Below are 25,738 nucleotides of genomic sequence, written 5' to 3'. Positions count from 1 at the left end.
GGACTTTCAGGTGGTTGGCTTGTCAGTCTCACAGAGATTTCTGAATATAAAATTTCACTCTGTATAGCTATGGCTTATCCATTGGCTCAGAGGGATAGGCACTTGGCCAACATCTGCCTCTTGGACAGTTTAAGCATGGTTCCTGGGCTAGGGCTGTGCATGCTCTCTTCTGGAGTTATGGTGGCCTCAAAAATTCATAGTCGGAATGAGCCTGAAGGGTCCCTTACTGCTCAACAGTCAGCAAGAACTGTCTAGTTCTCCCCAGGGTGATGGATCCCCACCGGTGCTGTTGTCACACTTTGTTTTAGAACCCTCTGTGAAGTCCCTGATTTCTTTCACTTTTGATGACATCAGCGATTATTTAGCGCTCTTGACCCCTTGGTGTGTGTTACAAATGAAAAAGAGTAGCTTTAATTGAAACTTTTATGGACAAGTTCTAGCATAGAAGAGAGATGCTTCTCTATTAGAGAAGACAGATGCTGATATTTTAACTCTAATTTTCCATGTAAAAAAAAAGACACCTGGAACAGTGCCACCTTTGCCCTCAGATACTCACATTTCTCTTTGCTGGTTAACATTCACTCAAAGATGACGATACAAAGTTTGAATATAGCAGCAAGACACAATGTGCATTATAATGCAAAAATTCTATTTGAGTTCAAGACAAAATTAGGAAAGCTTATAAAAGCTAGATGCATAGCACAAAACAATTGATTCTTCATAGAATCAGAATTATTTAGGTTGGAAAGAACCCTTAACATAATCAAGTCCAACAATTAACCCAACACTATCAAATCCACCTCTAAACCATGACTCTAAATGTTCTATTTACACGTTTTTTACACACCTCCTGGGATGGTGGCTCAACGGCTTCCCTGGGCAGCCTCCAATGCTTGAAGAAACCTTCACTTTCCTGAGAGGAAATTATTCCTAATATACAATCTAAACTTCCCCTAGCTTAAGGCCATTTCCTCTTGACCTGTCTCTTGCATGGACAAGTAATGGTGTCATCTTTAGGGTGCCTGCAGTCACTACCAGCTGTGATTCACAGTTGGCCAGTTGCTAATTTCATTTTATGTTTTCCTAACAAGGCAACAAAGATTCTGCCACAGGAGTATGCAGTAAGATAGAAAAATACAGCTGGAACAGAGAGGTAATGCCTGGTAGGAAAGGAAATATTTCACTTGAAGTGCCTGCTAAACTGAATACTTTCTGTTCTCACTTCTGTGTAAAGTGGAATTTATGCTGTTATGCTTTTTTTGTTCTGAAGAAGAATGATTTAGCAGACTGCCAGGGGTGTAAACTGAACAAGGTGTGATGTCTGAAATTAAGGAAGGAAAATGAAAAAAATAGCTGTTCTTGAGTTTGAGCTTCCCGCGTCTACTTTATCTGACTTAGTTCAGGCAAGTAACCAGCTTGGACACGATTCAGCAAATGATTACTCACTTGCATAGTACAGAGTATTTTAATATACTCACTGAAGTAAAGCACGTAGGAGAGAAAATAGACTTCATTTAGCACAACATTTCTTTTTCAAATTAGTCTTCTTTTGATTTTCTCTTGAAAAAATATATTTTGAAGTAGCAGTGAAATCCTGCCCGATGTCACAAGAATGAAACTTGCATTAAATTCCTAGAACTGTGATGTGTCTCCAAAGTCTTCCTTCTTCTCTGTAGGTTGAGGTTTCTTCATGGCTGATCATGCAGTCTGGCTGGTATCTCCACCACATTTTACAGGGTCTTTTTCTCTCCCACCATGCTTTATAATGGTGTGGGGTTTTTTCAAGATGCTGTAAAGCCAGTCGCATGATTTTGCATTTTAGGGATAATTATGTCTTACTGCTTTTTCTGCTTTATACAGAAAAGAAATCATGACAGCATTCAGCCTAGATTTATCATACATAAGAATTCACAGTATTTAATTATCTAGCAATTTCCTCCATTGTTTTCAATAAGTTTTCCATTCTTTATTAAATATAAAACATTTAGTGTTCAATTGCAAGGATATTGGGGCATTTTGTCCCTTTCAGAAGGTTTCCTGACATTTGTCTGTATTATTAGTCTATGGCATATTTTATTGTATTCCAACCAAATTTCAAAGAGTTTGTAGAAAATATTCAACACAGTTGAAAAAGCTGCTCAGAAGAAGGTGGAGGAGGCACAAATTGCTTCTCATGTGGTTTTGAGTAGAAAAGGTCCCCAAATACCAGAGTGTGTGAAGACTCAAATGCATACTCTGGGCTCTACCTTCAGGATGAGGGTAGCTGTAGGAGTATTTAAATGCCTTCTGTATATTTGTATTCAAAAAAATATTTGGAATATTTTTGAAGTGAGATTCTTAACCTCAAAACTTTATCCAAAATGTTTGTGAAAGGGACTAAATTACATTTGTTCAAGGGACTAAATAACATTTGTTCAAGGGACTAAATAACATTTGTTCAAGGGAAATAAGCTTACAAAACATAGTATTTTTTAAGAGATTAGAGTTAATTGAAAGTTTTGATGAATCGCAGTGGATAATTTTTGTAGGGAAAAAAAGTGAATGGAAAAGATAATATTTATTTATTTTTTATAATATGCTAAAATATTTCATTTGAACATTTTTAAACAAAACAAATTTTTGTGAGACTCCTCTCCTGTTTAAAAATCAAACTCCAATTGGGGAAAAAGGTTTAAAATAGGTCATTTGAAAATGAAATGAAGCAATAAACTATAGGTTATTTGAGTTCTACAATATTTATTTCTTAAACTCTTTTTATAGCTTTATTTGGCCCAAGTTACCCATCAAAGCAAAAAAGAGGTATTACTTGTCTGTTTGCAAATTTCATTTAATTACTTGCAGTGGATGCTGATTTGAAGGTACTTCTCAATGCTCTGCTTTTTCTACAGAGAATTCAGAAGGCATTGTTTTCCAAAAACAAAAACAAAAAAAAAGACCTTTTTGACATTGGTGTAGCTGAATGAACACAGGACAGTCAAGGATTACCCTGCCTAATTCAAGGTTTGTGTGGCTCTTTAGCAGATGCCCATTGGTAAGGTATAATGAGTGGAATAATAGACACATGTGATTGTATGAAATTTTAAAAATTGTCACTCTTGCCTAAAAGAGAGTGAGGCTATAATGAGTTGATTGATTTGTAACTAATATTATTTCTGTTGAGATTCGTATGTTTGTTGCTCTGTAGTTAGAAAATAAATAATTAAGATGTAGGGTGGAAAGACATGGGAATTTGTTGCCATGTGCAATTAATTAGCTTATTTGCTCCAGTTTATTTTTGATCAAATAGAAGATGCTGAAAGAGTAAAAAATAAGGTCTTAATATACTCTAAGGTCCTGTTTCTGCCCCAGATGACATTAAAGGCGAATTCCCAATGATGTGGCTGATGCCCTAATTGCCTGGGTTGACATTGATGGTTTCTCATTTCTCAATTCCAATAGCTTTGCTCTAGATAGGATGTTGGGATGATGTCAGTTTTCTAAGCAGTGATCAGATGAAAAACAAATATTTTAAATGGAATATTAAAGAGCTGGAAGAAGAAAATGATGCAGCAAATGGTTGGTGACTATGAAGCCACCTTGTTACAGGTGAGAGCATACAGGAAGGAGGGGCCTTTCTGTGCCCATTTTTGATGTTGGGGAATGCATTTGCATTCCCTGGGTTCATTGCATTTACTTTCCTTGCTGGGAGTCACAGAATTTAAGTTAATAGTTTTAAAAGAACCATGTTGTCTAGAGGTGACTTGTCTCTGTCAAAACCCAGAGCCCACCATTACCAGGTTTTTTAACCTGGTAATTTTGCTTCATTTTCCACCTCTTTGTTATTCATTTTATTAGACTTGAGTGCAGCCTTGCTGCACTGTGATTCTTCCTCTCTTTTTTCCACATGGCTGCCTGGTTTGCAGAGGATGCCTCCTTACAGATGTGTTCCTTCCCCTGACAAACAATTACCCCTGTTCCCCTCTGCAGGAGGCCATTAGGACATCATCACGGGTTCTGCTAAGTCATCTCACAATCACAGTTTTGTGCAATCACCTCTCATCTGAGTCTATCTAGGCATATGCCATGCGGGGAAACTAGCAGCCACAAAATGCAGCACCTCCAGGCATATTATTTGTTATTTTGGTTCAGGAGTGTGACAGATAATGGCCACTGTCTGAAGGTCTCATTGGCTGCAGGGATTGGCATCATATGTGGAAAATGCAGAAAAGCCAGGATGGGTGAACACGTTTCTACTTAATAACAACAAAAGAAACAGTTTCGTATTTTTGCTGCAGATGAAAGCACTAAAAAGACCAACTCAAAAGGTAACGTTTGGAGAATTATCTCACCGAATAGAGCCACAAACCTAAATTTATGTCACATCTGTTCTTTATTACTTATTGTTTATGAGCTGTGTGTGCAAATGGCAAATATGTCAATAATTTGCTTCATATTTAGCCTAGTTATCATAGTGGAGCTAAACATTTAACATTATTAGACTAACAAAACACCATAAAACTGGACATTTTTAAGCTTAAGTGTGCCAATTGTTAGGAGATACTCCTTAAAATCCAGATGTACCAGGTAGGTCCTTTCATGCTAGACTAAGAAGAGCAGAGAGCTCCATTACTTAAAAACAATTTGAGAAACCTTTCACACTTCCCCCCTAGCTGTTCACACAATTCTAACTGGTGTTAAAAAAACCTCTTAATTAAATATTATGATTCCAAGGACTGTGTTAGACCTTGAAATAAATACGCCCAAAACCCTGGTTTTTTGATAGAAAGAAGCCAGCTGTTTTGTGGGAGACTCTTAGTCTGTGTAAATGTTACAAACTGCTGAATTACTAAAAGGTCCCTTGATATATGATCTCATGTTGCTTAATAGGCCTCAGATTACTTTGGGGAAAAATGGGTTTTATTGTGTTAATCATATGAAAACGAAGTTACTAATCCCTATCTAATTATGAGGGTTTTTTTAACTTGTAATAATATCCTAATTATTTCCTCTTATTGAAACAAGACTTGTTCTAAAAGTAATCCTCAAGAAAGCATATGGAAAACTATCCAATGAAATACCTTGGCTTTAATTTTAATTTATGTGGGTTTTGAACCATTATTTTTTTGTTATTGTTGTTTCAAATATTATCAACAAATATTGTTTTGCATTGTACTCTAACAAATTCGTCTTCTCTTTTGATAGCTCTCTGAGCAGAACCTTAATTCAGGTTCCATACAAAACGTTTAGTTTATGATATTAAATCAAGTGAGTATAGACTCAGGACAATCAACCCTGAAATAAATCACAGAACAATGCAATTTAAGATTATTTGACTGCTGACAGGCAGATGATTAGATAGCATAATCATTTCCTGTACTGTGTCTGCCTCTGAAAGTACTCTGGTTTGGGGTATTTTCAACTGCAAGGTGCAAGAGATTGGAAACCTTGGTGCAGAGGGGAATGATAAGACTATTGAGGATAAGAAAGGAATACAAGTTTATGAGTAATTGTGTAGATACCACTGAGCAACACCTTAACCTCATGCCCAAGTTAAAATGCCTTTGCAGCAAATGAGACTGAGAACTGCAAAGTGAACCTTGTAGTCAATGAAAGGCAAAAAAACCCCATGGTTTTCCTGCAATGAGCTCATCAGGGAGCTCCTCCCTAATTTAGGCTCTAGCTTGCAAAAAATTCTTTTTTTTTTTTTTTTTTTTTTTTTTTTTTTTTTTCTTTTTTTTTTTTTTTCCTCTGACACTATTAGATCAAAACAGTACCCAGGCATTAGACAGTATTTATTAGCTTGTAAGGCCAGAGATAATGATCCCATTCAATCAGAATTCATGAATAATTCAGCAGTCCCAACTCCACATAATTTCTGTCTTTACTTTTAAAACCAGTAAAGCACCATTTGCATTGCCTTTTTGAGGGGAGGGGAAATGACAGTAAGCAGGAAAATAAAGCAGATTTTTTTTCTTTTGGTTCTGCTTCTCAAACATACTCAGCTCTCTTAGAATGCTGTCTCCCTTCTTCCCCTTCTCCCCTTCTATCTCCCAGAACAAAAACAACATCAGAATAAATATTAATCATGATACTATTGAGAAGATGCTGTACACTAATTATTGTCAAGAATAGTGCTACCCATATTTATAGAGGATTTTGTAATCACTGCAATTTGTTCAGTATTGTTACTTATACTAGCTGCTATGAAGTAATTACAGGTTTTTCACCTTTTTTTGTGTACTTGTGTTTTTTGTTGTTGGGGGTTTTTTGTGGGGTTTTTTTTGGCTTTTGGGTTTTTGTTTTAAAAGAACGCCCACACTTTTTTTTTTTTTTTTTTCTTTTTTAGCTTTCAGGCAAGCTTGCAAGTAGTCTTTTCCCCATGAGCAGTTTCTGAGAAATGAAACATTCTTTCTGTGAAATTAATTTCCTGCTGCTGAGCTGAAGAAGCCCAGCCTGATGTGGTACCCATGAAGCTAAAGGAAAAGTGCTGGCCTACACATCCCACTGAATGGCAGGCACAGGATGAATCTGAGGTTTTCAGTATCTTGAAGCCTTTCCTTACCTCACTTGCCCAGCTTACTCACTATGTGTTACTTATTGTAACAGCATTTTTCTTATATTCATGGCAGATCCTACACTGCTTTAGATATTCCCCCTTTACTTAATGTCCTTTGCTTCTTCAAGTCATGCTGAGGAAGGTAATAATGATTTATTCTGTAGTATCTTGACGCTGCTCTATAAGCCCATTTTTGCATTTAATGTGTGCTAAATTGTGACAGCAGTGAAGTGAGTATTATGTGGTTTGGTCCCTTTCTTGGGCATCACAGCAGGGACCTGTTCCCCTTAGTCCACGGAGCAGATCTGGGTGAGCCTACCTGAGGGAGTAGGTTGCCACTTGCAGTGATGCTCCCACTGCACTCCTGAGTGGGATCCCTGTAAACAAGCAGCATGTTCCAAACCCTAACTACACCATATTAAAATATTCATTACCTAGCTTACCAATGTAAGCTTCTGTAAAGAAAAAGGGATTAGAGTTCTCATAAATTGATTTTTTTTTTTTTTGTTATAAACACAAACAGCTTTGCTGAACCGTGGGAAGGAAGAAGAAGCGCTAGCAATGACATTATGATCCTGTCAACAGCACTCTACAAGAATGCATTTCTCTGACATCTCTGTTAGCGCAACTAATGCAGATGTCAAGAAAGTCATCACGTGCATGCGTAATGATGCGGCAGAGTGGCTGTACACACTGAATTCACATCTAGGATGCAGTGGGAAATATATAAATTATCTTTCCATTTTTGTATGAGTCATTGGCCTGACTTTCCATATCTGGGATTATATATTCTTGGAAGAAGGGTTTTCCTGATAAAGCATTTTAAGAGCTGGAGATTGAGTTCTAAACATACTGGAGAGTACATGTCCTTACTGTGGATGTACTTGGTGTGCTTCTTTATCAAGTAGAACAGAAAACAAGTGAACTAAAACATAATTGTTCTCCTTCATGGAGTTATGTCAATGTTTGAAGAAGGAGAAGGCATTCTGACCACATTTGAACCAAAATATTTAGAGGGCAAAAAAGCAGCAGCTCAGCAAGCTGCAGCTTAAGAAAAGACTGTCAATAAATCCTGAGGGACTGCAGATATATTTGTTAACTGCCAGCGTCAGACTGAGTGAGAATGTTTGTGTATTCATGTCAGTCATTAATTAGAGGCCTCTTGGGAGATTTTAAGGTCTTCATCTTGGATTAGGGAAACTGAGCAAAAGGACAAGTTGGGCTTTGCAAATTGTCAGAAAGATGGAGAGTAGTGAGTGAAAAGGGTGTTCTGATTCAGATATCATTGAATTCCTCATAGGTATCCTGGTATGAGAACTGCTGGTTTAAGGGACATTGTCAACCAAACTTTTACTCTGCTGGTAGAAAGGCTGCAATGGTACTTGTATTAACGGTGCTAAACAGTAAGAAACCCCAGAAATTTAGGGCCAAGCTGTGTTCAGTTTAGCACAAATGAATGTAGTGATCATGAACTTTTCCACCAGTTTTTAGCTATGTCTTTGCAGAGGACTTTGAAATTGAAGTATGAAAGAAATAATACCTATACAACCAAATGTTTAGGCTCATCCTTTTGTACCCTCTGACCAGCCTTCATATTTAGAGGAAACATCAATACAAGTCCTGGTAGAGAGGAAAATGAATGTGGTAGGGAACATGAAAACATAAACATGAATGCCTGAGTGTTCTGGTGAGCTCTGAAAGTAAAATTGAATCTGTAGAGTTATACAGGTAAGGCCCAATGTTATTTGCATGTGCTGGGTATTTCAGTTAGGCTGCCTGTCTCTCCAGCTCCTATGGGCTGAATGCCCTTTAGCAGCAGGTGCACAGGTGATGCCTCAGTTTTCATCCTGAAGACTGTGCAGCCTGAGAATGCCTGGCAGTATGAGGCAAAATGTGGTGAATGGGGATGACAAGGTAGAAAAATGAATTCTGGATTTGAAACAGAATGCTGATGTAGATATACCCTCTGATATTCTGTAGTGCAGGTAGTTATCTCTAAGTGATACAAGGCTTAGGTAGTTTCCACCAAACTCAGAGGGATTTTACTTGTATTGGTGTTTGTGGGAAAGAGGATCAGATACTGGGTTTTGCCAAAAAGGGAGAGTCTGGCTTAAGCCTGTGTAAATTTACATGTCAGCATATGTGACTCTGATTGCCAAACAGGAATCTAAATGTGCAGCAACCAGATATAATTCAAACCATATGAAATAGATCTATAAAGTAAATCAAGTCTCACATGTTTCACCCAGGGACAAATTTAAGCAGTTGAGTAATGTGGGAAGTCCTTATAGTTTAAAAATAAACACAGCAATGATAATATGTGAACAGAATCCATGTTCTTCATTGGGATGCGTGTGGCACAGCATCACCAGCCGGGTAAGGGAGGGGATTGTCCCCTCTGCTCTGCTCTGCTCTGGGGCGGCCTCACCTCCAGTGCTGGGGGCAGTTCCGGGCACCGCAGTGTAAGAAAGACACCAAACCACGAGAGAGCATCCAAAGAGGGCTGTGAATGGTGAAGGGCCCTGAGGGGAAACCGTGTGAGGAGCGGCTGAGGGCTCTGGGTGCGTTCAGCCTGGAGGAGGCTGAGGGGAGAGCTCAGTGCAGCGCCGGCTCCCTGCGGAGGGGAAGAGGAGGGGCAGGCGCTGATCTCTGCTCTGTGCCGAGCAGCGACAGCGCCTCAGGGAGCGGCCGAGCTTGTGTAGGGGAGGTTCAGGTTGGATATTAGGAAAAGGTTCTGCCCCCAGAGGGTGTTTGGGCACTGAACAGGCTCCCCAGGGAAGCGGTCACAGCACCAAGCCTGGCAGAGCTCAGGAAGTGCTGGGACAATGCTCTCAGGCACATGGTGTGAATCTTGGGATGGTGCTGTGCAGGACCAGGAGCTGGAGTTGATGATCCTTGTGGGTCTCTTCCAACTCAGAATTTGTGATTCTATGATTTTCCTTATCATGAGCTGTATAATTCAGCACACAACTGTCACAACTTTACTTGCTACTACAGACTCCACTTTGTAATGGATAACGATGTATACACAGCCTGGCCCAGGGGGCTTAAAGTCAAAGTGTTAATCCTAAACATAGTTATACGTATACCTAACTTCACATTTGAATTCAGTGGGGCACAGAGGTGCACACAGTTGAACAACCATGTGAGTAATGATTTTCCAAAATGGAACACAGATCTTCATGGTGTAAAGGTTGATTATAGTATGCCCTGAATGTTTGTATATGAAGCATTTCCCTCTTCATTTGGTAGGGGAGTAATGATGTTTTTATTGTATTGCCTTGCTTGTGATGGTTTCTACAGAACAAGCAAAAGTTTAAGAAGGCATTTAGAGTCTTGCTTCAGACTCATGTAATGCCAAAAATTTCTACCCTACCACCCCATTTCCTCCTTCATTCTTAGATTAATCAGGTTGTCTTGCAGTGTTTATGAGAAACCCTGCCCAGTACCAAGCTGTGCATCAGGAGTTACCTGTAGCAGTTTTATTTTCAGCACCCTCTGCAGCAGTTGTACTGACACATACCAGAGCTGCTGAAATAAAATAACCTTCAACTTTCTCCTAATGCCAAGTGTCTCAGCATCGGAGTTCAGCATTTGAATGTTCTGGTCTCTGAGTTAAGTAAAAATATGCTGTAAAGTCCATTCAAACTCTGCTAATGATGTATTTAAGCCTTTGGAAATTAAAACCTGATCCTACTTTTCTCTGAAGGTGATTGGAGTCCTGCAATTGACTTCAGCAGGGACAGGATCAGGTCCTAAGTCACTAAATAACATTTTCCATGGTAATAATTAATAACAGCAGTTTTTGAAGCTAAAGATATTTTTTTTTTTTTTTTTTTTTTTTAACGCAAGTATCCAAAATTGCAGGTGGATTTAGGAAGAGAATCAAACAATTATCTGAGGTATGTCCAGGGATGACAAGCTCTGAAATCAGGATACATCCAATGCTGCAGGCTGAGCAAGATACTGTAGGATGGATTAAGAACTATCAAATGCTGTAAGAGAAAGGTAAGTATTATTGATTGGGGGTGGGCTAGGAAAATAATATGCTAATAAGGTGCATTACAGAGGTCTTAAAATCTGGCAGATGCATTTTTCTAGGGAGATGTTTGTAGTGTGAGGGGTTCCAGAAGATATGTCTGAAAGGAGACCCAAGGGGAAGTTTAGTCAATCTTGGATGCTTTTTAAAAATATTGTCTTGCCTTGTGGTTAAATAATGAATGCAAATCTCCTTTCATGGATTTAAAGCTCTGATTGCTGACATGGGAAAACCAGAAAGGGTTTGTTGTTTTTTCTTTTTTTCTCTCTCTTTTGTAAAATAACACCAAATGACATGGATATCTCTTTGTTCTCACATATGAATTTATCTTTGTTTTAAGATAAAAGGAGCACCAGATGTGACTGGGACTGCATTAGCAGAAAAGAGCTGTGCAGAGTATTGTGGTTTTCATTTGTCAGGGTTGTTGGAAACATTTCTGTAAGTGTCTTTCAGAGGACAGTAGTGTAGCTTGCAGCTTGGGGTTCAAGGAAATTGAAAAATACAATCAAGTCTCTCCGATTTAGGAACAGAACTGTGATGTGATGTGTGCAACAGTGCACCCTGGCTATTATCCAATTGGGTTTCATTAATTCTAGTAGTCCTTCCATGTGCAAATTTATAACATCACATGATGTCCATCACACTTTGAATGGTGCCATCATAGCCAGTTGCAAACTTTGCAACAGTCCTGAGGCAGAATTTTTATTTTGATCGTATACGATACTATGCTAAATTGTGTGGTGTTTTGTTCCGTTCCCAGCATGGTGATTTGGCCTTTCCCAAAGCCTACGACGGAATGCATCTTTCTGAGATTGTGGCCAATCTTCTCCCTATCTCGTTCCCATTTTGAATAAAATGAATACACAGTATGGCCATGTAAACAAGAAATGGGGAATCAGCCCTTCTGTTGTTATGGACAGAGTATACCAGAGACAATTTACACTTCTTTTTAAGAAATAATCTCAAATTGTATTCTGTTTACTGTGGAGTTAAAAGCAGTAACTGTGCAGGCAGTGATTCTGCAAGTTATCACTCATCAGCTGGCATTAGTAATTACTTGTGTTCCCAAACTTGTAGAAATCATGAGACAATTTAGGTGATGTCCTCAGTTGATGAAGATGATCTGTTATTTCATAGTAACCTTGCTTTCCATCAAAAGAGACACTATCTCCCCAAGGAACTTGGAAATGTAATACAATAATACTTAACCTGATTAAACTAAGTAACTGAGTGGGAAGTAACTTATATTGCATGACTTTAAAGAATCTGTCTATTAGCTGCTCCATTATATTGCAGCCCTCATTAGCAAGATAATTCATCATACTGGAAAATGTGAATTGTGCTTTATGAATTAGTATAATAATATTCTGCACCTGGTAGTTATTAATTCCAGTTCAGTCTGATTTATCATAACATTAAACTATTCAGCATTTGAATAGAAAATAAGTTAGTTTTCAGGTTGTTCTACAGTGTGTAGAATGTTTCAGAATAATAAGTAGATATTGGATACTACTATATTTTCTGAGGCAGAGATAGAGATTGCTTTAAAATTATATTGAAATGACCCTACTCTGTTTAGAAACCATATAGCCTAAATTGTGCCATCCATTGCTGCTGGATGGACCTCTACAAGAACATTTCTTTCAATGAGAAATGACACTATTTTTGTGCTGACAGTTTCTGTGTAATAATAGTGTTAGGTTTTGCCAATGAGCTACAATTGTTTCTAATATGACAGTTTGTTGAATTGTTGAATTTTGAATGGAGAATAATTGAAAATGTACATTACTGTGGACTTCACTGGGTGAGGTAGGGGAGGGTCGAATAGGAATTTGCTTCTGGCTCTAGTCTTGTTTAAAATGCACATGATGCAGTTCTGATTGTGTGAACAATTTTTTAAACCAGTCTTAGAATGCAGTCATTTACCAGCAGTTAGCAGGGCGATTATGCTGGGGAGATGATACAAAAATGTGTATATTGACTTAAATTGAGATATATTGCTTTAGCTTATTCTACATGCTATTTCTAATAATATTGAATGTCGGTAACGATTTCCCTCAGAGAACCCCAGAATTCTTTATAAGCATTTAATGAATTTTCTTTTGAAAAACAAGACATATCAGTGGTGAAAGTACAGGAACACACAGTAAAGTAGTTAGTAGTGAGAAGGGAGTCTAGGTTTGTTGAGTCCCTGCTTTAGGCTCTCTGTTGGGACACCTTTCCCTGGGGCTGCAACTGAGTCAAGGCAAAGTTTGATCTGAGATATTGTTAGAACAACCTGGCACACTTTCAGCAAGGAGCTGGCAAAATTGATTGTGAAGGTGTCAGGTGGTAGCTGAGGACTTAGATCGTGTTAGTGATAGAGGGGCTTGATTCTTGCTGTCAGGGACTGGAGGCAAGATCTCTAGTGAGTCGCACCAGGTTTCATATGGATCTACAGCTCTGGGTGTCAATGGTATTGCTCACCATGCTCACCAGGGGGCTTGAGAAGAGAAGTACTGTATAGAACACAGAAAATACACTTGTCTCATTCTGTGCTGCTGGCCTTCTTCCTCTCAGGAAAGCTAGTGTCCATATTTTTATTCTCACACAATTTCTCTACTGTCTAAAACTCCTTTCTGTGTCCAGATGAGTCTCTTGCACAGTTTTGTATTTCAGACTCTAAGGGAACAGCAGTTTAGAATCCTATGCTTGCCCTGTATTAGGTAATTGCTGTGTTTTGGAGAAGCTTGTCAAAATCTTTAGGTAAGTACCTATGGAAAGCCATGGCCAGCTTTAATTCCGTTCTTGTTTGAAGCCTTTGAATAAAATTAAGTCTTCCACTCTGGTAGTGTTGCCAATTAGAAAAGACATTCCTTAACTGAATTACTATGTGGTATGATGTAAGTAATAAATTCAAAAATTCAAATAAATTCATAAGTGATATCATGTCAATTTTGTGCTTTATAATTTGCAAAATACTTTTCAGTAATAATTTTGTCTACATTTCTAAGTATCTCAATATGTAGAGGTATCTTATGCTAAGTTTATTCATGGTTCACATCAGAAAATCTTTCATTTGTTTAAGAACTCAAGTTCCTGAAATAAATACACATCTTTGCTGGAGTAAGGTTTTCCATTTATGCATATTGCATTGTTTAAAGGGTAATCATTTGTACACACTGGAAATATATAGGTTTTGATGGTATTTTAGATGCTTCTGAGATTAGAGCAAATATGAGTCCTTATAAATAGTCTAAGCTACAGCGCTGTGAAAAGAATGGATTTTCAATTTTCTGAACAAAATGAACTCCCCCAAATTATTTTAGCTCAAGTGAAACATTTTTCCAACCTGAAATAGATTTTTAACATCTTTCTGATATTAATTTTTGTCAGTATTTTAAACTGTATAAATTGTATGAAAAACTCAATAATGCTTTCAGAAACACTGAAATAAAATGTTTCAGAATTGCACGTGTTCTGGATTTAATTTTTTTGACCAGTGTTGCCTGGTGAGTTAGGTCCAAGTTGGCAGATAGGTATGGCAGACCTGACTGCTTTTCTGAGTGAATAAATTATTTGTCTGAAAAGTTTTAGCATGCTGTACTTCTGGCAGAGTTTCATCTGGGCGACTGCCACTTTTTCTTTCTTCCAGTTCAGGTCCAGGAGTGAGAGGTGAGGTTTTTCTGTTTAAAGACAGCACATAGACACCACTTTAGCTGGTCTAAATCAGCATAGCTCTGGTGGATTTCTACCTGCTCAGGAGTTGTCCCTTCTCTTCATTACTAATGCCTTAAAATCATTCTGGCTTGATTTTCAGTTAGTTCACCTTGACTTATTGTCCTTCATTATTTTAATATTCATTTACGTTTTTGATCACCAGCTGACTCAATCATTTTTGAGCCCTTGTATTTCATTGCAATAATTAATTTCTAATACTAACAACTTTGACTTTTCTAATAATTGTTTATTTTCTTATTTTCTCCTTTTTCTTTTGTTGTTCTCATTAATCTTCTGTTACAGATTTTTTTCTGACACTTCAACTTTTTTCATGATGATGATGATTAATATTGTACATTTTACTTATTTAAACTCATATAATTTCTTCCCCTTAAACAGTGAAAATTGCTGTAGAGTCCATTTAAATCCCTTAGCTAATTCCTGGTGGGCTCTCCCAATCTATGCAAGTTCTTCTTGCTAGAGTAGCATTTCTTGAGGATAAGTAATCCTGATTATCTTTCTTTGGCTTGGAACTGGCAGCATACAGGAACCAGTAGAAAACAATTTTAAATTTTGAACAGGAATTCCAAATAGAAAAAGCATTCTGTTTCCACTGTTTTAGCTGTTTATTGATGTTATCTCAGCTGCTGCTATTCTGCTTCTGATGGGGACCTTGCTGGCAAACCTCTGACTTCTGCCAGTGCACAGGAAACGTAGGGCAATATTTTTGGTCAAATCCTGCATCAAAGGTAGTCCCATGTGTAAGATGAATCTTTGCTTTACACAGCGACTCATTTTCTGTGCGTGGATGCTCTGAAGAAGAGAAAAAGCTGCTACTTCAAGATAAGGTTTGGCTGTGAATAATTTACTAACACTGATATTCTTCTAGTTCTGTGAATATTTTATGATAAGCTTTGGGAAGAATCTGTAAATTCAAGTGTGAGATCAGCATGAAGTATAGCTTCCATTTAGATTTCCCTGAGTGTATTCACTATTTTGTAACTGTCCTCTTGCTCATTTGACGCAGTACACATGACTAGGTATAAATTAAGAGCTAGGTTAATTGTTACAGTACAGATTTTATGTGTTGCACTGAAGAAAGACCTTTTAGCAGTAGATCAACAGACATCCTTCCTAATTTTGGCCCAGTCATTTAATTGTCCTTTATTTTAGTTTATCTGTAGTGACATGAAAATTATGTGATGGAGAAAAACTTTTGTCGTACTTCACCTGAGAATGTCATTGTGCTTTAACTGCAGCATTTAAACAGCTCCACAAGAAAGATCAAATTGTTTTAGTTCTGAGGTTATCATTCTTGTTCTCCTTTTGCAAGTGCTGATTGTTAGAACTTCAAATGTATCTGCAGGTTATAGATGTCTTAAGAACACAAAGCATAGCACATGTAAAATCTGACTTTGATGCTTTTATTGCAGAGTATTTCTCTATGAGTCTGATGTCTCATTGTGAAGCTCTCCAATGTAAAGAGGAATCAAAATCAGATATTGTGTATTGGTTTGGGATGAAGGAGATTCATAGAGGCTCAGGGAAATATGTGCAGAGGTACTATTCCCTAGCTGTACAAACTGAGCTCCTGCTGGCGTTCACCCACGGGAGCTGTGGAATGTACTAATCCTTAGGGCTGGGTACACTGTGCTAATAGAAAAATCAGCCCTGCAAAGTATTTTCAGAATGTTTCCTTTTCTGTTCAGAGCACCTCTGTTGTGAAAGGTTTTGAGAAAATGAACCACTGCTTGAAGTAGAGGGGGAAAAATCAGGTATGGTTTTGATCTCAGCAGGAGCCAGGAGTCAGGAGCTGCTGATTCTGACAGAGGTGCAATCCTGATTTTTGTATGAAATGGGGGCTGTGGGGGTCCCAGCTCATGGTAATAGGTTGTTCTTGCATGTCAGCCCTGCTGGAGCTGCAGCAGTCCCCCTCAAGCTCACAAAGGGGAATGTGCCACTCTGAAAAGCCCAAGTCTGTTGTCTGGGGATCTCCTGGCTCCAATTAAACCTGAACTCACCTGGGGATGCTGTTTTCCAGCAGTCTGAATCTTGCAACCACCTCTCTCAGTCGACTGGTGGGATCTTCTCCTTCCAGCCAGCAGCCCTGGCTTGGCAGGGCTGGGCGGCACTGAGCAGCAGGCTCAGTGGCAGTCTGGGTTTTGCAGGGACTAGAGCAAGTAAGATTTCCTCTCTCCCCGAGATTCCTAAGACAGCCTAGGAGCTGCGGAGCCTCTTGTGGACTTGTGAGAGGCAGTAGCTCTGGAGTCAGGCCACTCTGCTGTGCTTTTGAAGACCTACAGAGAACAGTGTCTCTTCCCAGGTAGCTGCAGGCACAGCCCTCTCTCCCAAGAACTGGCAGCTTTCCTGCCTTCCATCTCAGCGAGCGACGGTGCAGCACACGGAGTGCTGAGTGCCGCCTTCTCCAGAGAGCATGAGCACCTCAACAAGTAATGATGAAAACTGATCTTTCTAATAAGCTGAATGCCATTATCAGCTCTCATTTTCAGGGTCTCTGGTGCTGTGTAAAAGCCTGAATAATATTTAAACATATTTTAATGATGGTAAAAAAAAATATTTCCAAGTATTTTAGCATGCAACTCTGTGTGTGTGTGAAGGACTAAAATAAACCTTGAGCAGTGTGCCATGACAGTGCATGTCTTTCCTAGTATTGAAGAAAAGATGTATGCTAGGGAGGTGTTTGGTAGTTGGATATTTATTCTCGTAAGCCAGAGCAGAAACCTTTCTAATTAGGACATGCTGTTCTGCAGTGGAAGTTGCAACCAACAGTTTTTGAATGTCTTTGTGGCATCTCCATGATGTCTGAAGATTTATTAAAAAGCTTCTCCTTGGTCAGGCAAGGGACTGAGTGTGATCTTTCAAAAATTCTGGTGAAATGCAAATAAATCCATTAATTCAGAATTACTAGACTTCGAAGCAGTTTTCTTGTATTCCCAGCCCAGAGAAAGTGATTGTAACTTTAAGCAATGCTTGAAAGGACCAAAATGGAATCTCAGAAGTAATTTGGCTTTGCTGATCCAGTGGCAGGAGAGGCTGTTTGAGGGAAGACAAAGCACCACCAATACTGGAACATCACGAAGGCCAGATACAGTATTTCTATTTGAGTGCCATTTACTCACCTGCAGGAATCCCAATTAACTGGAATTACCACCCCAATTAAGCAGCAGTCCTTGCCATTAAGTATCATTAGGCTTAATTTGGTTCCTTGGGAAATGTCCCGATTAAGCGGATTTCATGATTAAGCACCTGTAATAAATGTTTTAACTTACATGTAAAAATCTTTTTTATTTCATAGAATCTGATCACCAGCACCCAAATAGCAACCAGTATGCCAACAACTACTTTTGTAATTTTGTTTTATTAACTGGCTTGTATATGCTAACTTCTTATCTTGGCTTTGCAAAGTTTTGACAAGGAAATCCTTATATTTTTATGTAGTGATTCTGTAATGCAAACAGATCCCTGCATATCTGTCTGACAGCCTGCTTACTTAATCTTTTGTCACTTTTTCTTAAGAGATCAGCAAACCTCATGTGAACATCAGTCATCTTTTGAGTAAACACCTCATTTGCTATACTTTGGCTAGCTGCTGTTTTCAACTTGATGGAAAAATAATATTTCACAGCCAGAAACAGTTATAGAAAACATCTCCAGTACCAAAATGTTCAAATGACCATGCATTAGATCTCATTTTTTCTAAATCTAGGTGGTAACAGGTAAGATCTTTTATAGGAAAGATCTCTTGCATGAATCTATGGCCTAAAGTAGGGCCCATGTTGCAGATTCCAGGAAAATGTGGAGGTACCCCAGCCAGCTGTCAATCAGGAACCACATCACCCCAGCCACAGCATTCCAATGCTTTGTTGGGGCTAATTTACTCTACAGCTCATGAAATAAAGCCCCGCTTGAGGGACTAAATAATACAGTGAGAAATGGAACAGAGAATTGTGGCGTTTGGCACTGCAAATGCATAAAAACCTAATACCAGCTGGTGGTCTGAGTGTGGGCTGGTTAGATGTGGTTTACAGATGGAGAAGAGAACCAAGGTCCCTTGCAGTACTGAAAACTCACATATAATCGTGGTCTCAGATTTGCAAGTCTTGTCTCAAATAACAGCAAGTGCATTTTTTTCAAAGAAACGTGGTATCATTGAAAAACATTTACTTGTAAATCCCAGAATATTTTCTTAAAGCACCTCTGTTCACTGACCCTATTAATCCAAAGCTGGGATTGAAAAGATTCTCACCAGGGATTTTTGGCCCTATGGCCAAGAATAAATTTAATATGAATTCATTATAAAAGTTGTTAAATGGTCACAGAAGCACCTTACTCCTCTAAAGGAAGAGCTGAAGTTTACTTTTTTTGCTGAATTTAAATTTACACATCAGATAAAAGAGAATATGTATGGGCAAAATCTATTAAAAATAACCAAGGAAGAAGCAAGGAAAAGGAAGTGGTTATTTCTGTAAGATATTAAACTGGAAAGGCATAGAATGGATCAGAATAAGGGACTCCTTTAATCAGCCCTCTCGAGCAGGAAAGTTTGACCAAGGAATCCCTTTGTGCATGTAAAGATCAAGGGGGTTTAATCACAAAATAGTGATGGGAACACACATTAATTTGTTGGATCAGAAGACACTGAAAAAGGGAGGGAGTACAAGTTACTTCATGGCATTATGTAGAAAGGGTTTAAACATTGTGAACTTGTGCCATGTACACATTCCTTAAATGAGGAAAAAAAATGAAAATATCTTGTAGGGAAGGGAAACACTTCTACATACAGTTCTAAATATATGCAAATATGTTTTGGGTCCCTCAAAGGCTAAGGAAAACATACCAAGAAGAATGGAAACTGTTCTAAATAGTTTTCAAATCTCAGAGGTGTGTTTCCCTTTCTCCTCCTTCTCACCCTCTTTCTGCCCCCCTCTCTCTCTCCTTCTGGCTCTCTAGCTCCTCTCTTTCCCCCACCATACAGATACTCAGCAGCAGAAATAACATGAGAAATTTTTGCAGTTTCCTTTAGATAAATCTTGCAATTGCACCGGTCAGAGAAAAAATATTCAGATTATAAATTGCTTAATGTAGTTTTTTCTTTTGATGTGTGTATAACTCCTATAAATGTTAATGCTAGGTCTGGGCTTCAAAGGGAGAATACGTCCCTGGCTGTACTGTAGGGTTAAGACATAAGAAAATCTAGAGAACTGAAAAACCCATCTGCCTTGGCACTTCTGCTATTTATTTGGTTTTGGACAATGAAGAAACAAAATAATCAAATCTCTCTACATAATATTTTCTAGGTTTTCTCAATGCTAAAATATCAGTGTATTAATGTCAGTTTATCAATTTCTATCAAGTTATCAAATATCATATAAAAACATCAAATAATTTCTGTGTTTTTCTCCTTGGTTGCCTTGATTTCTGTATTAACTTCTTCTTTTCCCTCCAGAATTTACATATAAAATAAAACTTTGCCAACTGAGCCACTCACATTGCTTTGTGTGACAGGATCGAGGGATCAATCACTGACAAAAAGGCCATCTGACCTTAAATCTTCTAGTGCACTGTGTGATTGGAGCATGCCAATGTAAGACTTGAAAAGAATTCATTGTAAAGATTGGAAAGAGGTCTAGGTAATATGAATATCAATAGTTACAGCCCTACCTGTAAACCTGGAAATTATCATCTGCCACAGCTCTGGGTTTCAGCGAAGAAAATGTGAGTGCTGTTCTATTAGACTAAAACTTTTAACCTGAGTAGTATGGCTTTCCTCCTAGAGCCCAAGTCACCTAAAGATGATGAGCCAAATGCCATGTCAGCCCGAGCTATGGAAATGCGCCGCTGGTTGGGGAGCACACCCACTCACATGGAGCACACCCTCCACAGGACGGCCTTTTCTGAGGACCAGAAGATACGAGGAGAGAAGAAGCAGTCTGCTACCTGAGATGATGTACCCAAAGATAAGACTTTTTTACTCTTCTGTAATGTAAATATTAACTGGGGTGGAGTGGCTGTGTTGCCAAAGTGCCCATTTTAGTGACTGTGTGCTTTCTTCTTTTTGGCCACCTTTATGGAAAATGGAGCTGTAAGAGGGCAGTGGACAGCTGCACATGATGAGAGAGATCATGGAGGGCAGGTTGAGACCAAGAAGGAAATCATTAGGAGCATTTCATACAGTGCTATTGGATGTTCTGGTATGGGAGGTGATTTTGGGAGAATGATGGAAGTCTCAGCCACTGTAAATGTGTTTCATGCAGTCTTGAGTAAAAAAATGTGGAGCAGAACTCCTCTGATTTTGTAGTTCAAAATGACAGAGGGTATTTCCACTTGTTCCCTGCAAGGGTGCCTTTTCTAGACTAGAAACAATTATTCATGTACTTTCTTCCAAAGAGGAGTCTGGTCTTTTCTAAAATCTGTGGTATTTTGTGGTGTTTATCCACAGTAACTCCAAGATACATCAGTGAATTTGAAACAGTCTCAGAGACAGTACCTTGGTTTTGACTGCAGATGTGTATTACTGCTTCCTACTGCCTGAATCCCTTCAAGCACAGTGAAATTCTCAGCACAATAAAAAGTGATGCTTCAAAAATAATTTCCTTAGCTGAGGCCTGTATCTTCCATTGATGTGAGAGATATTTTGTCCATATGGGAAAAAGCAGAGACAGGACCTCTAACTCAAACATTACTCTCTTTAAAAAGCAGTGCTGCAAACCTCCCTATAATCACTGAAAATAATCAGGAGAATATTTTGCATGGAATAACTTAGTACTAATTAGTAAAAATAAAGTAATTCAGCTAGCATGGTAAGCAATATTCTATTTTTCTTGTAGAATAACTTATGAGGGACTTCAGGTATACTAGAGAGCACTATTAAACAGAAAATTCTGCATATTTCTGCCTTCAATTATAAAGTCAGGTTTATTTTTGAGACCTCTATATGCTCATCCTATGAGAGTTTGTTGTTATTCAATACTGGGTGAAAAAAAAATTCACTTGAAAACAGAAGGCTTAGTGATCAAAAGTAACATGTTGGGGAAGAAATACTTCTGCTAACAGTTATGTATTGCGCTCTTTATTTCCTATTTTATTTTTATTGGCCTGAACAACATGATGTTAAAATGCTGGCATGTGTCTTCCCCCCTTCTGATCATCTGATCTCAAACAATTGTTTGAATCCTGAAAAAGAGGTCCTTTTATTATTATTTTTGTTCTTTCACAGGATGAGAAATCCTCCTGAGGAGAGAGCTGGTATCTGTGGAAAGCATCTGACTTTTGAACAGATTGTGGGTTAAAGGAGTCAAAGGAGTCACTTGGACAATACAAATAAGTAGTCATTTATTATATGCAAATATAACAGGTTGACATAAAACCCATGACTTCACTCAACTAGAAAATAATGCTATAACTGAGATATGTTTTTGAAGTTGCTGTTTAGCTTCATATAAGGGGAGAAAATCTCCTGTAGCTCAGATGGGCTTATTTGAAACCAAAGCTTTTGATGTTATAATGTGCAGTCTAAATTCATTAATCCCTCTGTTTAAAAAAAAAAAAAAAAAAAAAAAAAAAAAAAAAAAAAAAAAAAAAAAAAAAAAAGTCTCTTAAATGAGTAATAAAGATAATGATGAAAATAACTGCCAGGACGAACATGAGTTACATCACACTTAGTGTTCCAGCTAAAGATGAAAATTAACTTTGGAAACAAGTTACGCTAAATGAATTTAATTTGTGTTTTGATACAGAATGTTTAAACATGTTGTTATTTCTGGCACCAGGGCTGATAGCTATTAAATGAGAACATCTAAGAACATCAAAGGAACTGGACCTTTTATACTCTTCAGCACCCCCTTGGAGATGTTTATCTGGGCTGTTATCTGGATCCCATACAAGCATCGAACAATGTGCCAGTTTCACCAAGTTACTCTCTTTTTCCAAAAGTTCTGACGCATGCATTTCCTGCACAAATGTTCCATATTTTAGAGTTCACTACAAGTGCACAAATAGAAGTAGTTTGTACTAACAGACTTGATTGTAGATACTTGAAGTTTTCTTTCTATAAAGTATTTGAAATAGAAAAGAAAACTTCCTTCTGTTTGACTCAAACTAAGTTTCCAGATGTCGGGGTCAAAGGTCGGAGATAAAAGTATCAGGTTTTGGCCTACTCTAACTAGACTCCAGACCCAAATGTGTGAGATCTTCCCTAGAGGGGGTTCCTTTTGTGCTGGTTCATTTTTCTTCTTTAGCTTCTCCCAGTAAGAGGTCCCATTCCATGCTGCTGAATTATGATACTTCATCTCAATCGTTAAGACACTTAAAACTTGTATTTACTGTTTAACATTTGGCTGCAAGTCAAACCTTTTAAATATCTCTTTTTAAAACTTTTCCACTTTTGAAGGCTGTTAATTCTTTTCTTCCTGGGGCTTCGGTGACTGTGTGTGAGTCTTCTTGGCTGACATTACAAGACTCCTGCTTCGGCTATGCCAACAGTGTGCAGTAAAACAAGAGGCCTTACAATTTACACAGAGCCTCAGTAGATGTATAAAAGCTACAGGATATTAGCCCTGCTCTCCCCTTGGCATGTTCACTGGCTTTTTGGTTTGTTTCTTTCTACCAGCAGCTGAAACTCCTTAACTACCTGAGAGAAAAATCTAAAATTGGTGCACAAATGAACAGAAGAGCGTGCAAAGTGGTTGAGTCAAATACAAATGTAAATATTAGGGTTTAATACAATAAAATGAAGGCTGTGAGGGCTAATTGTAGGAGTTACAGTTCAGGTCTAACCCATTTCTGGTCACAGGGTGAGTACTTCAGCTAAACCCTGAAGGTTTGCATGTGTGAAGAAAGCACCCATCTGGTCAAAGAGGGGCTGTGGAGCCAAGAGACCCTGGAGGCATTCCTCCTGCACTCCGGCTCCGTGGGGAAAAAAGGTACTGCTTGGTTACGGATCTTGACTTTGCTCATTCTCCTCCTCTGCGTTTCCTTAGGCATCTACGTTCCCATGTGGTACACAAATGTGCACGCTCCCCGTGCCTTCCCCACAGTGCTGTCCTGTCTCCACTCATGGAGGCGTGCCAACTCTTCGGCATTTGGCAAAGAAGGCAGAACACAGACCGAGAGGTGACCAGCACTGTGACATTCAGTGCATAGTTTGGAGAGACCAGTTTCTTAAAGGTGGCCTCAGAGATGGGATTTTACTCTGTTAAATCACTCCCCTGAGCAGGAAACAAAAGAAGATCTTTCACAGGTAGTAGAGGAATAACTAATAAAATCACTAAGGATAATTGAACTGGCACTTGCAGATGCAGACCTAAGGCAAGGAAGTAAAGTTGCATGAAGGAACCTAGAGCCATTATTTATACTGGAAGAAAGGTTCACCTCTAAGTGCCAATTTCTACCTTAGTGCAGGAAAGCACTTCAGGATATCACAAAAAGTGGAGACAGAAAACACCTTTTAGGTTGCCAGGTTTAGTCCCTTGTGAATATTGGGTTTTCCCCATGTGTGTGGCGTGATGCTTTGTACTGTCTGGTTTAAACAATTCAGACAATAGGAACTTGACTACTTCCCTCGATGGTAATGTTATGAGCAGTTTGAAAAGCGTTCGCTTTTTCTTTTTCTATGACAGGGCAATTAGGGAAGTCAGATGCCTGCTATGTTTGGAAGTCCCTCGAGGAATGAGGTAGTAGGAGAGTCTGCAAGTTATGGTGGTGTGGAAAAAAGGCCTCTCTTTGTAAGCTGTCAAGGGGTTCTGTGCATGAGGGCAGTGGCACAGAAAGTCAAATGAACGGTGAAATCAGTGGAGGAAATGGATGCTGACAGAACAAAACATTGAGGGAAACTTCACAAATGGCAGATCTAGTCTGAGTTCAGGTCAGTAATCACTAACAAGTTGGTGTAGTTGTAGAAATTGGACTTCCTGTAGATAGGGGACTGTCACAGTGGGACTATGATAAAGATGAGCTCAAAGAGACAAGGAAACGCCAGACAGATAGGAATGAGAAAAATTTCCATAGTAAAATCCTGGGGTCAGGATGTGCCGGAGCCTTGCTGGTAGTAAAGCAGCAGTAGTTGTGGGCTAGGGCAGAGAAGAAAGTCTGGGCTGGATGAGACGCAGGAAGAAGGAAGGGTAGACAGTCTCACAATGAGACAGAGCAATATTTGATATACTGTGCATGCATTAAGGTTGGTAAACATGATTATTATAAGTAATTATTTTAATGTTGCTGAAGCAGGGAAAAGAAAGTTCCCATCTGTTTTGCTCTACTGCAAATGCACAAATTGTTCCTGTCTGTTACATATATATTAGCATCATGATAGTAATCATTTTCATGAAGGAGTCCACACTGTAGTGATTTTTGCAGCTGCTATTTTATTCTTTGCTTCTTTACACATAGGCATTTTTTGCTTCAGATTATTTGATTGGTTTGGTTCCAAGTATATAGACACTAAATAATTACCCTTGTTCACCTGTGGTCTTTTGACAAAATTCTGTTTCTCTTCACTTAGTCCAGTTATTCTGACTTATTTTATCCCCTACCTACTCTGAAATTACAGAACTTCTTTTCAGGTATTTTTGTTTGTCAACTACTTACAGGCCAACTCTTTTGGGCAAATTTCTCCCTTGACCCTTGCAAGCCTCTGAACTCAAATCCAGTGGAAGCTCTCTGAAGTCAGGAATTATGTGAGGTCCAACAAAAATCCACATGTCTCCCTCCTTTTTACTGGTCCACCAGTAAACTCAGGCAGGAATTAGAGAAAGCTCAGGAGAAACTCAGGAATTAAGGCACAGTCCTTCTTGGCTCCCAGCTGCAGAGCAGCTCAGTGAAATGCTGCCACTGGTGCCTTTTAACAAGATTAAATAAACTGCCTTTTAAGTAAGTTAAGCCATATTTTATACCCTTCCAGTTAAGAGGTCAAAAATCATATATGTTTCCACTAGTATTTTAAAAATTAAAATTTGGAGCCTTTGAAAATGTTAGCACTTGATTCTTTCTGAGGCCCATGGCACAAAACATTTTAAAATGCAGGTTTGTTTTTTTAATTAGATTTCATAAACTCTGTCCTTTTACATATTTTTCTGTCCTAAGATCTGCTTTCAGTCTGTTACTAAACACACCTGCAAGGAGTTTTATTCTTCTCATGCACCACTGTTTGAACAGTGATTTTAAAGAAAGCAGCCTCTGACAGCTACCTGACAATGAAGAGTGAATAGAAGATATAAGAAAAGTCACATTTAGAGTAAAAGCACCCTGAATTTATTGGGGATGCAAAAGCAAAGCCACACAGCAGGTCAGAGAGAAGCTTAGTTATTTGTATGGAAGGATTTTTCTGGGCAGTTTGACAGGACCATGCCTGTGAGTAGCTGGGCCATGGGCAGCGAGAGACAAGAATGAAAACCCATATTGTTTTCTGCAGAATCACTGCTGGTGCTGCTCTGGGAGAGAGCAAAGAG

General features: G+C 38.7%; 1 long non-coding RNA gene across 9 annotated transcripts in view; it reads left to right on the top strand.

Annotated features, from left to right (window-relative positions):
* LOC120757144 (uncharacterized) overlaps positions 1–21,696 on the top strand; it is a 150,368-nt gene extending 128,672 nt beyond the window's left edge. For 7 of the 9 annotated variants that reach the window (XR_009208192.1, XR_009208194.1, XR_005702378.2 and 4 more), the window contains 2 exons: positions 10,388–10,543; positions 20,069–20,865. This is a non-coding gene — a long non-coding RNA (uncharacterized LOC120757144). Of the gene's footprint in view, positions 1–10,387; positions 10,544–20,068; positions 20,866–21,510 lie in introns of those variants that run through there. The other 2 variants (XR_009208191.1, XR_009208195.1) reach the window with 2 other exon arrangements.
* Positions 21,697–25,738: the final 4,042 nt, after the last annotated feature.

Source organism: Hirundo rustica, chromosome 10 (genome assembly GCF_015227805.2).
Source record: "Hirundo rustica isolate bHirRus1 chromosome 10, bHirRus1.pri.v3, whole genome shotgun sequence".
Lineage (NCBI taxonomy): Eukaryota > Metazoa > Chordata > Aves > Passeriformes > Hirundinidae > Hirundo > Hirundo rustica.
This window is presented reverse-complemented; position numbering and strand designations above follow the sequence as displayed.